The sequence below is a fragment of the Oncorhynchus mykiss genome, chromosome 7, assembly GCF_013265735.2.
Source record: "Oncorhynchus mykiss isolate Arlee chromosome 7, USDA_OmykA_1.1, whole genome shotgun sequence".
NCBI lineage: Eukaryota > Metazoa > Chordata > Actinopteri > Salmoniformes > Salmonidae > Oncorhynchus > Oncorhynchus mykiss.
In genome coordinates, this window is record NC_048571.1 from 77017476 (window position 1) to 77031093 (window position 13618).

Genomic DNA, 13618 nt, shown 5'->3' on the forward strand with positions numbered 1-13618 from the left:
AACGTGCCTTAGGCATGCTGCAAGGAGGCATGAGGACTGCAGATGTGGACAGGGTGATAAATTGTTATGTCCGTACTGTGAGACGCCTAAGACAGCGAGACAGGACAGACAGCTGATCGTCCTCGCAGTGGCAGACCACGTGAACAACACCTGCACAGGATCTGTACATCTGAACATCACACCTGCGGGACAGGTACAGGATGGCAACAACAACTGCCCGAGTTACACCAGGAACGCCTATGGGCACAAACCCACCGTCGCTGGTCCAGACAGGACTGTCAAAAAGTGCCAGTTGCGGTTTTGTCTTACCAGGGGTGATGGTCGTATTCACGTTTATCGTCGAAGGAATGAGCTTTACACCGAGGCCTGTACTCTGGAGTAGAGGTCGACCAATTATGATTTTTCAATACCGATACAGATTATTGGAGGACCAAAAAAAGCAGATACCGATTAAACGGCCAATTATTATTATTATTTTTTAAAAGCTAACGTTTAAGTTCCTTGCTCAGAACATGAGAACATATGAAAGCTGGTGGTTCCTTTTAACATGTCTTCAATATTCCCAGGTAAGAAGGTTTAGGTTGTAGTTATTATAGGAATTATAGGACTATTTCTCTCTTTACCATTTGTATTTCATTAACTTTTGACTATTGGATGTTCTTATAGGCCCTTTAGTATTGCCAGTGTAACAGTATAGCTTCCGTACCTCTCCTCGCTCCTACCTGGGCTCGAACCAGGAACACAACGACAACAGCCACGAAGCAGCGTTACCCATGCAGAGCAAGGGGAACAACCACTTCAAGTCTCAGAGCGAGTGACGTTTGAAACGCTATTAGCGTGCACCCCGCTAACTAGCTAGCCATTTCACATCGGTTACACCAGCCTAATCTCTGGAGTTGATAGGCTTGAAGTCATAAACAGCGCAATGCTTGAAGCACAGCAAAGAGCTGCTGGCAAAATGCACAAAAGTGCTGTTTGAATGAATGCTTATGAGCCTGCTGGTGCCTACCACTGCTCAGTCAGACTGCTCTATCAAATCACAGACTTAGTTATAACACACAGAAATACGAGCCTTAGGTTATTAATATGGTTGGATCCGGAAACTATCATCTCAAAAACACAACGTTTATTCTTTCAGAGAAATACGGAACCGTTCCGTATTTTATCTTAACGGGTGGCATCCATAAGTCTAAATATTCCTGTTACATTGCACAACCTTCAATGTTATGTCATAATTAAGTAAAATTCTGGCAAATTAGGCGGCTCAAACTGTTGCATATACACTGGCTCTGCGTGCAATGAACGCAAGAGAAGTGACACAATTTCACCTGGTTAATATTGCCTGCTAACCTGGATTTATTTTAGCTGAATATGCAGGTTTAAAAATATATACTTCTGTGTATTGATTTAGGTACACATTGGAGCAACGACAGTCCTTTTTCACGAATACGCACTGCATCGATTATATGCAACGCAGGACATGCTAGATAAACTAGTAATATCATCAACCATGTGTAGTTAACTAGTGATTATGATTGATTGATTGTTTTTTGTAAGATACGTTTAATGCTAGCTAGCAACTTACCTTGGCTTACTGCATTCGCGTAACAGGCAGTCTCCTCGTGGAGTGCAATGTAATCAGGTGGTTAGAGCGTTGGACTAGTTAACTGTAAGGTTGCAAGATTGAATCCCCGAGTTGACAGGGTAAAAATCTGTCGTTCTGCCCCTGAACAAGGCAGTTAACCCACTGTTCCTAGGCCGTCATTGAAAATAAGAACGTGTTCTTAACTGACTTGCCTAGTTAAATAAAGATGAAATAAAGGTGTAAAAATATATATTTTTAAATAAATACAATTTAAAAATTTGGCCAAATTGCTGTCCAAAAATACAGATTTCCGATTGTTATGAAAACGTGAAATCGGCCCTAATTAATCGGCCATTCGATTAATCGGTCGACCTCTACTCTGGAGCGGGATCGATTTCGAGGTGGAGGGTCCGTCATGGCTGAGGTGGTGTGTCACAGCAAAATCGGACTGAGCTTGTTGTCATTGCAGGCAATCTCAACGCATGTGGTACCCTTCCTGCAGGCTCATCCTGACATGACTCTCCAGCATGACAACGCCACCAGCCATACTGCTCGTTCTGTGCGTGATTTCCTGCAAGACAGGAATGTCAGTGTTCTGCCATGGCCAGCAAAGAGCCCGGATCGCAATCCCATCACCCTCCGACTGTTGGATCGGAGGGTGAGGGCTAAGGCCATTCCCCCCCCAGAAATGTCCGGGAACTTGCAGGTGCCTTGGTGGAAGAGTGGGGTAACATCTCACAGCAAGAACTGACAAATCTGGTGTAGTCCATGAGTAGGAGATGCACTGCAGTACTCAATGCAGCTGGTGGCCACACCAGATACTGACTGTTACTTTTGATTTTGATCCCCCCCTTTTCTTCAGGGACACATTATTCAATTTCTGTTAGTCACATGTCTGTGGAACTTGTTCAGTTTGTTCAGTCTCAGTTGTTGAATCTTATGTTCATGCAAATATTTACACGTTAAGTTTGCTGAAAATAAACGCAGTTGACAGTGAGAGTTTCTTTTTTTTGTTGCTGAGTTTACAACTTGGAATCCACCTGTGGTAAATTCAATTGATTGGACATGATTTGGAAAGGCACACACCTGTCTATATAAGGTCCCACAGTTGAGAGTGCATGTCAGAGCGAAAAACCAAGTCATGAGGTCAAAGGAATTGTTCTTCGACCTCATGAGACAGGATTGTGTCGAGGCACAGCTCTGGAGAAGGGTACCAAAATATTTTCTGCAGCATGGAAGGTCCTCAAGAACATGGTGTCCTCCATCATTCTTAAATGGACGAAGTTTGTAACCACCAACATTCTTCCTAGAGCTGGCCACCCTCACAAACTGAGCAATTGGGGTAGAAGTGCCTTGGTCAGGGAGGTGACCAAGAACCCGATGGTCACTTTGACAGAGCTACATAGTTCCTCTGTGGAGATGGGAGAACCTTCCAGAAGGACATCCATCTCTGCTGCACTCCACCAATCAGGCCTTTATGGTAGAGAGGCCAGACGGAAGCCAGTCCTCAGTAAAAGGCACATGACAGCCTGCTTAGAGTTCGCAAAAAGGTACCTAAAGACTCTCAGACCATGAGAAACAAGATTCTCTGGTCTGATGAAACCAAGATTGAACTCTTTGGCCTGAATGCCAAGCATCATGTCTGGAGGAAACCTGGCACCATTCCCACGGTGGATCATGTTGGTGGCAGCATCATGCTGTGGGGCTGTTTTTAAGAGGCAGGGACCGGGAGACTAGTCAGGATCGAGGGAAAGATGAATGGAGCAAAGTACAGAGAGATCCTAGATTGAAACCTGCTCCAGAGCACTCAGGACCTCAGACTGTTGTGAAAGTTCCCCTTCCAACAGGACAACGACCCGAAGCACACAGCCAAGACAACGCAGGAGTGGCTTCGGAACAAGTCTCTGAACGTTCTTGAGTGGCCCAGCCACAGCCCGGACTTGAAACCGATCGAAAATCTCTGAAGAGACCTGAAAATAGCTGTGCAGCGACGCTCCCCATCCAACCTGACAGAGCTTGAGAGGATCTGCAGAGAAGAATGGTAGAAACTTCCCAAACACAGGTGTGCCAAGCTTGTATCGTCATACCCAAGAAGACTTGAGGCTGTAATCGCTGTCAAAGGAGCTTCAACAAAGTACTGAGCAAAGGGTCTACATACTTATGTAAATGTTTAATTTCAGTTTTTTTTATAAACTTGTTTTTGCTTTGCCATCATGTGGTATTGTGTGTAGATTAATTAGGGAGAAACCCAACTTAATACATTTTTGAATAAGGCTGTAATGTAATAAAATGTGAAAAAGTACAGTGGTCTGAATACTTTTCCGAATGCACTGTAAAATACATTTAACAACAATATAACAAATGCTATAGGGACACATATTAGCTTACATCTTCATTGGGTTTTTGTAACCATTTATAATTGAACCATAAGGCCAGAGGAGGTGTGGTATATGGCCAATACACCACTACAAAGGGTTGTTCCTTTTTTTTCTCTCTCTCCTTTATTAAACAGGTTTTTCTCATTGAGATAACATCTCTTTTCCAAGAGAGACCTGGTCCAATAGCAGCAGGGGAAACATTGTTTCAGACAAAACAACTTACATACACTAACACAACATTAAACAAAACTATAAACACACATACAGTACAACAAAAACATTTTACGTTAAAAACACGAAAGTCTTGATTAAAACAGCTGTCCTAAAGACAATTGCACTCTTCTATGATATAACACATCAAGTGTTTAAACTCCACCGACGATACTAGATCATCAAATTTTCAAATGTTCAGGAGAGAATTCCAGGACCACAGAGCTAAGTAACAAAAACTATTTCTACCATGACCTGTTCTAATTTTTGGTGCTGTTAGAAGCAAATGAGAATGGGACCTTAATTGATATTTATTTATTGACCTGGCTAAAAAAGAACAGAGATAAAATTGCATTTTTACCCAATATGGCCTTATAAATCAGTGTATACCAGTGTTTAAGCCTACGCAAGGTCAATGACGATCAGCCAACAGCGCTGTAAAGATCACAATAATGTGTTAGACGTTTTTGATTGGTAATGAACCTGAGAGCTGCATGATACACTGAATCAAGTGCTCTCAGGGTAGTGGCTGAGACCTGCATATACAGTGCCTTGCGAAAGTATACGGCCCCATTGAACTTTGCGACCTTTTGCCACATTTCAGGCTTCAAACATAAATATATAAAACTGTATTTTTTTGTGAAGAATCAACAACAAGTGGGACACAATCATGAAGTGGAAAGACATTTATTGGATATTTCAAACTTTTTTAACAAATCAAAAACTTAAAAATTGGGCGTGCAAAATTATTCAGCCCCCTTAAGTTAATACTTTGTAGCGCCACCTTTTGCTGCGATTACAGCTGTAAGTCGCTTGGGGTATGTCTCTATCAGTTTTGCACATCGAGAGACTGAAATTTTTTCCCATTCCTCCTTGCAAAACAGCTCGAGCTCAGTGAGGTTGGATGGAGAGCATTTGTGAACAGCAGTTTTCAGTTCTTTCCACAGATTCTCAATTGGATTCAGGTCTGGACTTTGACTTGGCCATTCTAACACCTGGATATGTTTATTTTTGAACCATTCCATTGTAGATTTTGCTTTATGTTTTGGATCATTGTCTTGTTGGAAGACAAATCTCCGTCCCAGTCTCAGGTCTTTTGCAGACTCCATCAGGTTTTCTTCCAGAATGGTCCTGTATTTGGCTCCATCCATCTTCCCATCAATTTTAACCATCTTCCCTGTCCCTGCTGAAGAAAAGCAGGCCCAAACCATGATGCTGCCACCACCATGTTTGACAGTGGGGATGGTGTGTTCAGCTGTGTTGCTTTTACGCCAAACATAACGTTTTGCATTGTTGCCAAAAAGTTCCATTTTGGTTTCATCTGACCAGAGCACCTTCTTCCACATTTGGTGTGTCTCCCAGGTGGCTTGTGGCAAACTTTAAACAACACTTTTTATGGATATCTTTAAGAAATGGCTTTCTTCTTGCCACTCTTCCATAAAGGCCAGATTTGTGCAATATACGACTGATTGTTGTCCTATGGACAGAGTCTCCCACCTCAGCTGTAGATCTCTGCAGTTCATCCAGAGTGATCATGGGCCTCTTGGCTGCATCTCTGATCAGTCTTCTCCTTGTATGAGCTGAAAGTTTAGAGGGACGGCCAGGTCTTGGTAGATTTGCAGTGGTCTGATACTCCTTCCATTTCAATATTATCGCTTGCACAGTGCTCCTTGGGATGTTTAAAGCTTGGGAAATCTTTTTGTATCCAAATCCGGCTTTAAACTTCTTCACAACAGTATCTCGGACCTGCCTGGTGTGTTCCTTGTTCTTCATGATGCTCTCTGCGCTTTTAACGGACCTCTGAGACTATCACAGTGCAGGTGCATTTATACGGAGACTTGATTACACACAGGTGGATTGTATTTATCATCATTAGTCATTTAGGTCAACATTGGATCATTCAGAGATCCTCACTGAACTTCTAGAGAGAGTTTGCTGCACTGAAAGTAAAGGGGCTGAATAATTTTGCACGCCCAATTTTTCAGTTTTTGATTTGTTAAAAAAGTTTGAATTATCCAATAAATGTCTTTCCACTTCATGATTGTGTCCCACTTGTTGTTGATTCTTCACAAAAAAATACAGTTTTATATCTTTATGTTTGAAGCCTGAAATGTGGCAAAAGGTCGCAAAGTTCAAGGGGGCCGAATACTTTCGCAAGGCACTGTATATAACATCACTAAAATCTAAAACCGCCAGTAATGTACATCGTACCAGCTCCTTCCTGGCCTCAAAAGAAAAACAAGCCTTATGCCGGTAAAAAAACCTATTCTCAGCTTGAGCTTCCTTATCAAGTTCTCTACATGCACAGTGAAGCTCAGCTTGTCATCAACCCACACACCCAAATATTTGTACACTTTAACTTGCTCTATAGTATGTCCAGCCAATGTAGCAATGACATTATTAGTAACATGCCTGGCATTTGAAGATACCATGCATTTTGTTTTACCCGAATTTAGAACCAGCTTTAAATCATACAGATTCTGTTGTATGATGTTACATGCTCTTTGGGCATTTTCAAAAGCTAAAGATAAAATACTACGACTTGAATAAAGAACAGTATCATCTGCATAAAAATGAACATCTGCTGTTTCAATAAGATCCCCAATGAATGAACAACAGTGGGCCCAAATTAGAACCTTGCGGAACACCTAAGCACACCTCTACGGTGTCATGTATTGTCATGTTGTGTCTTTCTGTCCTTTCCTTTCACCCTGTCTCCCTCTGCTGGTCGTACTAGGTTACCGTTTCTGTCCCTCTTTCCCCCAGCTGTTCCTTGTCTTCTCTGACTACCTCATTCACCCCTTTTCCCACCTGTTCCCTTTTTCCCTCTGATTAGGTCCCTATATCTCTCTCTGTTTCTGCTCCTGTCTTTGTCGGATTCTTGTTTGTGTGTCTCATGCCTGAACCAGACTATCATCGTGTTTGCTGCAACCTTGTCCTGTCCTGTCGGAATCTACCTGTCCATCTGAGCCCACGTGTGTTCATCATTAAAGAAACTCTGTTTGTTAATTCGCTTTTGGGTCCTCATTCACGCACCTGACAGAAGAATCCGACCAAGAATGGACCCAGCGACTTCGGATCCTCTCCACTCAGCCGTCGAGATCCAGGGAGCGATGCTAGGCAGACACGAGCAGGAATTGTCTGCTGCTCGACATGCCGTTGAGACCCTGGCCACCCAAGTCTCCAACCTCACAGAACAGGTTCACCATCTCCGCCTCGATCCACCGGCCACTTCCAGGGCTTTCGAATCTCCGGAGCCCAGAATCAATAACCCGCCGTGTTACTCTGGGGAGCCCACTGAATGCCGCTCGTTCCTCACCCAGTGTGATATTGTGTTTTCTCTCCAGCCCAACACTTACGCCAGGAGCACTGCTCGTGTCGCCTACGTCATATCTCTCCTTACTGGACGGGCTCGTGAGTGGGGCACGGCAATCTGGGAGGCAAGGGCTGAGTGTACTAACCAGTATCAGGACTTTAAGGAGGAGATGATACGGGTTTTTGATCGATCTGTTTTTGGGGAGGAGGCTTCCAGGGCCCTGTCTTCCCTATGTCAAGGCAATCGATCCATAACAGACTACTCTATTGAGTTTCGCACTCTTGCTGCCTCCAGTGGCTGGAACGAGCCGGCTTTGCTCGCTCGTCTTCTGGAGGGTCTCCGCGCAGAGGTAAAGGATGAGATTCTCTCCCGGGAGGTTCCTTCCAGCGTGGATTCCTTGATTGAACTCGCTATTCGCATTGAGCGACGGGTTGATCTTCGTCACCGAGCTCGTGGAAAGGAGCTCGCGTTCTCCGTTGCCCCCCTCTCCGCATCACTACCATCTTCCTCTGCCGGCTCGGGAGCTGAGCCTATGCAGCTGGGAGGTATCCGCATCTCGACTAAGGAGAGGGAACGGAGAATCACCAACCGCCTCTGTCTCTATTGCGGTTCTGCTGGTCATTTTGTCACTTCATGTCCAGTAAAAGCCAGAGCTCATCAGTAAGCGGAGGGCTACTGGTGAGCGCTACTACTCCTGTCTCTCCTTCAAGATCCTGCACTACCTTGTCGGTCCATCTACGCTGGACCGGTTCGTCAGCTTCCTGCAGTGCCTTAATAGACTCTGGGGCGGAGGGCTGTTTTATGGACGAGACCTGGGCTCGGGAACATGACATTCCTCTCAGACAGTTAAGGGAGTCCACGGCCTTATTCGCCCTGGATGGTAGTCCTCTCCCCAGGATTCAGCGTGAGACGCTACCTTTAACCCTCACTGTTTCTGGTAATCATAGCGAAACCATTTCTTTTTTAATTTTTCGTTCACCTTTTACACCTGTTGTTTTGGGCCATCCCTGGCTAGTTTGTCATAATCCTTCCATTAATTGGTCTAGTAATTCTATCCTCTCCTGGAACGTCTCTTGTCATGTGAAATGTTTAATGTCTGCTATCCCTCCTGTTTCCTCTGTCTCTTCTTCACAGGAGGAGCCTGGTGATTTGACAGGGGTGCCGGAGGAATATCACGATCTGCGCACGGTGTTCAGTCGGTCCAGGGCCACCTCTCTTCCTCCACACCGGTCGTATGATTGTAGTATTGATCTCCTTCCGGGAACCACTCCCCCCCGGGGTAGACTATACTCTCTGTCGGCTCCCGAACGTAAGGCTCTCGAGGATTATTTGTCTGTAGCTCTTGACGCCGGTACCATAGTCCCCTCCTCCTCTCCCGCCGGAGCGGGGGTTTTTTTTGTCAAGAAGAAGGACGGGTCTCTGCGCCCCTGCATAGATTATCGAGGGCTGAATGACATAACAGTGAAGAATCGTTATCCGCTTCCTCTTATGTCTTCAGCCTTCGAGATCCTGCAGGGAGCCAGGTTTTTCACTAAGTTGGACCTTCGTAACGCTTACCATCTCGTGCGCATCAGGGAGGGGGACGAGTGGAAGACGGCGTTTAACACTCCGTTAGGGCACTTTGAATACCGGGTTCTTCCTTTCGGCCTCGCTAACGCTCCAGCTGTCTTTCAGGCATTAGTCAATGATGTCCTGAGAGACATGCTGAACATCTTTGTTTTCGTTTACCTTGACGATATCCTGATTTTTTCACCGTCACTCCAGATTCATGTTCAGCACGTTCGACGTGTCCTCCAGCGCCTTTTAGAGAATTGTCTTTTTGTGAAGGCTGAGAAGTGCACTTTTCATGCCTCCTCCGTCACATTTCTCGGTTCTGTTATTTCCGCTGAAGGCATTAAGATGGATCCCGCTAAGGTCCAAGCTGTCATTGATTGGCCCGCCCCTAAGTCACGCGTCGAGCTGCAGCGCTTTCTCGGCTTCGCAAACTTCTATCGTCGTTTCATCCGTAATTTCGGTCAGGTGGCAGCTCCTCTCACAGCCCTTACTTCTGTCAAGACGTGCTTTAAGTGGTCCGTTTCCGCCCAGGGAGCTTTTGATCTCCTCAAGAATCGTTTTACATCCGCTCCTATCCTTGTTACACCTGACGTCTCTAGACAGTTCGTTGTCGAGGTTGACGCATCAGAGGTGGGCGTGGGAGCCATTCTTTCTCAGCGCTCCCTCTCTGACGACAAGGTCCACCCATGAGCGTATTTTTCTCATCGCCTGTCGCCGTCGGAACGTAACTATGATGTGGGAAACCGCGAACTGCTCGCCATCCGGTTAGCCCTAGGCGAATGGCGACAGTGGTTGGAGGGGGCGACCGTTCCTTTTGTCGTTTGGACTGACCATAGGAACCTTGAGTACATCCGTTCTGCCAAACGACTTAATGCGCGTCAGGCGCGTTGGGCGCTGTTTTTCGCTCGTTTCGAGTTCGTGATTTCTTATCGTCCGGGCTCTAAGAACACCAAGCCTGATGCTTTATCTCGTCTCTTCAGTTCTTCAGTAGCCTCCACTGACCCCGAGGGGATTCTCCCTGAGGGGCGTGTTGTCGGGTTGACTGTCTGGGGAATTGAGAGGCAGGTAAAGCAAGCGCTCACTCACACTCCGTCGCCGCGCGCTTGTCCTAGGAACCTTCTTTTCGTTCCCGTTCCTACTCGTCTGGCCGTTCTTCAGTGGGCTCACTCTGCCAAGTTAGCCGGCCACCCTGGCGTTCGGGGTACGCTTGCTTCCATTCGCCAGCGTTTTTGGTGGCCCACCCGGGAGCATGACACGCGTCGTTTCGTGGCTGCTTGTTCGGTCTGCGCGCAGACTAAGTCCGGTAACTCCCCTCCTGCCGGCCGTCTCAGGCCGCTTCCCATTCCCTCTCGACCGTGGTCTCACATCGCCTTAGATTTTGTCACCGGACTGCCTTCGTCAGCGGGGAAGACTGTTATTCTTACGGTTGTCGATAGGTTCTCTAAGGCGGCTCATTTCATTCCCCTTGCTAAGCTTCCTTCTGCTAAAGAGACGGCACAAATCATCATCGAGAATGTTTTCAGAATTCATGGCCTTCCGTCAGACGTCGTTTCGGACAGAGGTCCGCAATTCACGTCTCAATTTTGGAGGGAGTTTTGCCGTTTGATTGGGGCTTCCGTCAGTCTCTCTTCCGGCTTTCACCCCCAGTCTAACGGTCAAGCAGAACGGGCCAATCAGACTATTGGTCGCATCTTACGCAGTCTTTCTTTTCGCAACCCTGCGTCTTGGTCAGAACAGCTCCCCTGGGCAGAATACGCCCACAACTCGCTTCCTTCGTCTGCGACCGGGCTATCTCCTTTTCAGAGTAGCCTCGGGTACCAGCCTCCGCTGTTCTCATCTCAGTTCGCCGAGTCCAGCGTCCCCTCCGCTCAGGCTTTTGTCCAACGTTGCGAGCGCACCTGGAAGAGGGTCAGGTCTGCACTTTGCCGTTATAGGACGCAGACTGTGAGGGCTGCTAATAAGCGTAGAACTAAGAGTCCTAGATATTGTCGCGGTCAGAGAGTTTGGCTCTCCACTCAGAACCTTCCCCTTAAGACGGCTTCTCGCAAGTTGACCCCGCGGTTCATTGGTCCGTTCCGTATTTCTCGGGTCATTAATCCTGTCGCAGTTCGACTTCTTCTTCCGCGATACCTTCGTCGCGTCCACCCGGTCTTCCATGTCTCCTGTATCAAGCCCGTTCTTCGCGCCCCCGCTCGTCTTCCCCCCCCCCCCCCATCCTTGTCGAGGGCGCACCCATCTACAGGGTCCGTAGGATTTTGGACATGCGTCCTCGGGGCCGTGGTCACCAGTACCTCGTAGATTGGGAGGGGTACGGTCCTGAGGAGAGGAGTTGGGTTCCCTCTCGGGACGTGCTGGACCGTGCGCTGATCGAGGATTTCCTCCGTTGCCGCCAGGTTTCCTCCTCGAGTGCGCCAGGAGGCGCTCGGTGAGTGGGGGGGTACTGTCATGTATTGTCATGTTGTGTCTTTCTGTCCTTTCCTTTCACCCTGTCTCCCTCTGCTGGTCGTACTAGGTTACCGTTTCTGTCCCTCTTTCCCCCAGCTGTTCCTTGTCTTCTCTGACTACCTCATTCACCCCTTTTCCCACCTGTTCCCTTTTTCCCTCTGATTAGGTCCCTATATCTCTCTCTGTTTCTGCTCCTGTCTTTGTCGGATTCTTGTTTGTGTGTCTCATGCCTGAACCAGACTATCATCGTGTTTGCTGCAACCTTGTCCTGTCCTGTCGGAATCTACCTGTCCATCTGAGCCCACGTGTGTTCATCATTAAAGAAACTCTGTTTGTTAATTCGCTTTTGGGTCCTCATTCACGCACCTGACATACGGACTCAGATTTACAACCATCCGCCATTACACATTATGTGTGATTTGATAGGTAATTTATAAACCAATCTAGACCATGACCAGTAATTGCACAACATTTTAACCTTTGCACTAACACAGCATGGTCCACAGTGTCAAAAGCCTTCGACAAATCAATAAAGACAGACACACAATGTAGCTTCTTATCAACAGCACAGTGGATGTCATTTAAAACCTTCAATGTTGTTGAAACAGTTCTGTGGCCAGACCTAAAACCTTATGCACAACGTGGAGTTCCTGGGCAGCCCTTAGCCATGGTATATTGGCCATATCACAAACCCCAGAGGTGCCTTACTGGTATTATAAACTGGTTACCCAATGTAATTAGAGCAGTAAAAATAAATGTTTTGTTATACCCATGGTAAACACAGCAAATGTGGCCCAATATGTAATCCCTATGCTAATTTTACGAAAAAGATTGCAGACATCTGCAAACTGAAATCTCAGGATGTCCAACAAGTTCCCCTGGGTCTTTCTGTGGCAAATGTCAAATGTGACACTAGGCTTTGACAGAAAGACTTCTGTAGTGTCATGCAGATTTTCATGATACTGGAAGGATGGACCTCCTGATTTGACACTGGTCTTTCTCATTTGTCAAAGCCGGAGAGGGTGAAGTAGCCACCCACCAAGAGAGAAGATTTGGGGAAGACCAATTGGGGGAGAAAAGTCCTTTGTGAAGTAAGCGGTCATCCGCTGAGTAGGAAACATGTCTGCTCAGAAAATGGGGATTGTTCTCGTCCATCTTGGTACAGTGACTTGCAAGGTGCAGCATCTCTATGGGAAGCAGACCACTGGTCCTCATTCAACAGCTGTTCCCCTTTGGCTGCCGGGCTCAGCCACCGCTCCTCTCCTGCGAGGCCAACGTAGAGATGGAACAAAGAGTTACGTGACCTGGGTGGTTTTTAGGGGAAAGCAGCACAAATTAATCACAATGAGAGACACAGCTGGGGGTGCCCCAGTCTCCTATAGGCTACGTCACACAATATGGAGAACTCTGTGAACTCAAAGGAGTGCCAAAATTAGAGTACACCTCATTATATCAGGGCCTGTATTTATAAAGTTCTTCATAGTAGAAGTGCTGAATAGGATCAGGTCCCTCTTGTCCATGAAGTCTCATTCTTTATGATCTAAAAGGCTAAACTGATTCTAGATCAGCAGTCCTATTCTGCAATGGTTTATGAATATGGCCCCAGCAATATATAGGTTTTTAGGCAATAATTCACATCAACAGCAAATACCTAGAATCACACAATTTGATATCAGCTAGGCTTATGTGATTTTCCATCAGAACATCTCATAGTAAAAATTCTAAGGAAAGTGGACTGTTCTTTTTCAGTGAACCATTGGGTAACACTTTACTTAAAGCCTGAATGAATAATGCATTATGATGCAGGTATTATGCATTGTAAGACCTGTTATGAGCATGTATGACCCCTGTATAATGTCTTATAATGTATTATCTTATAATGATCCTCTTGGTTAACCCAGAACTAAAATGTCACGTCAGCTGCATGATTAAGTTCGAGAGCCACTTGGGTGGGGCTCCCGAGTGGCGCAGCAGTCTAAGGCACTGCATGTCAGTGGTTGAGGGCTAATTGCTCAATTGCTCAATATTAGGATAGGAATTCTCAATAATCGGAACCCATCTCTTGCTGCTGGATCAAATGGGTCCAACTGGCAAGCAGGACACAGGTGTTTGTAGGATGCCGTTAGGAAC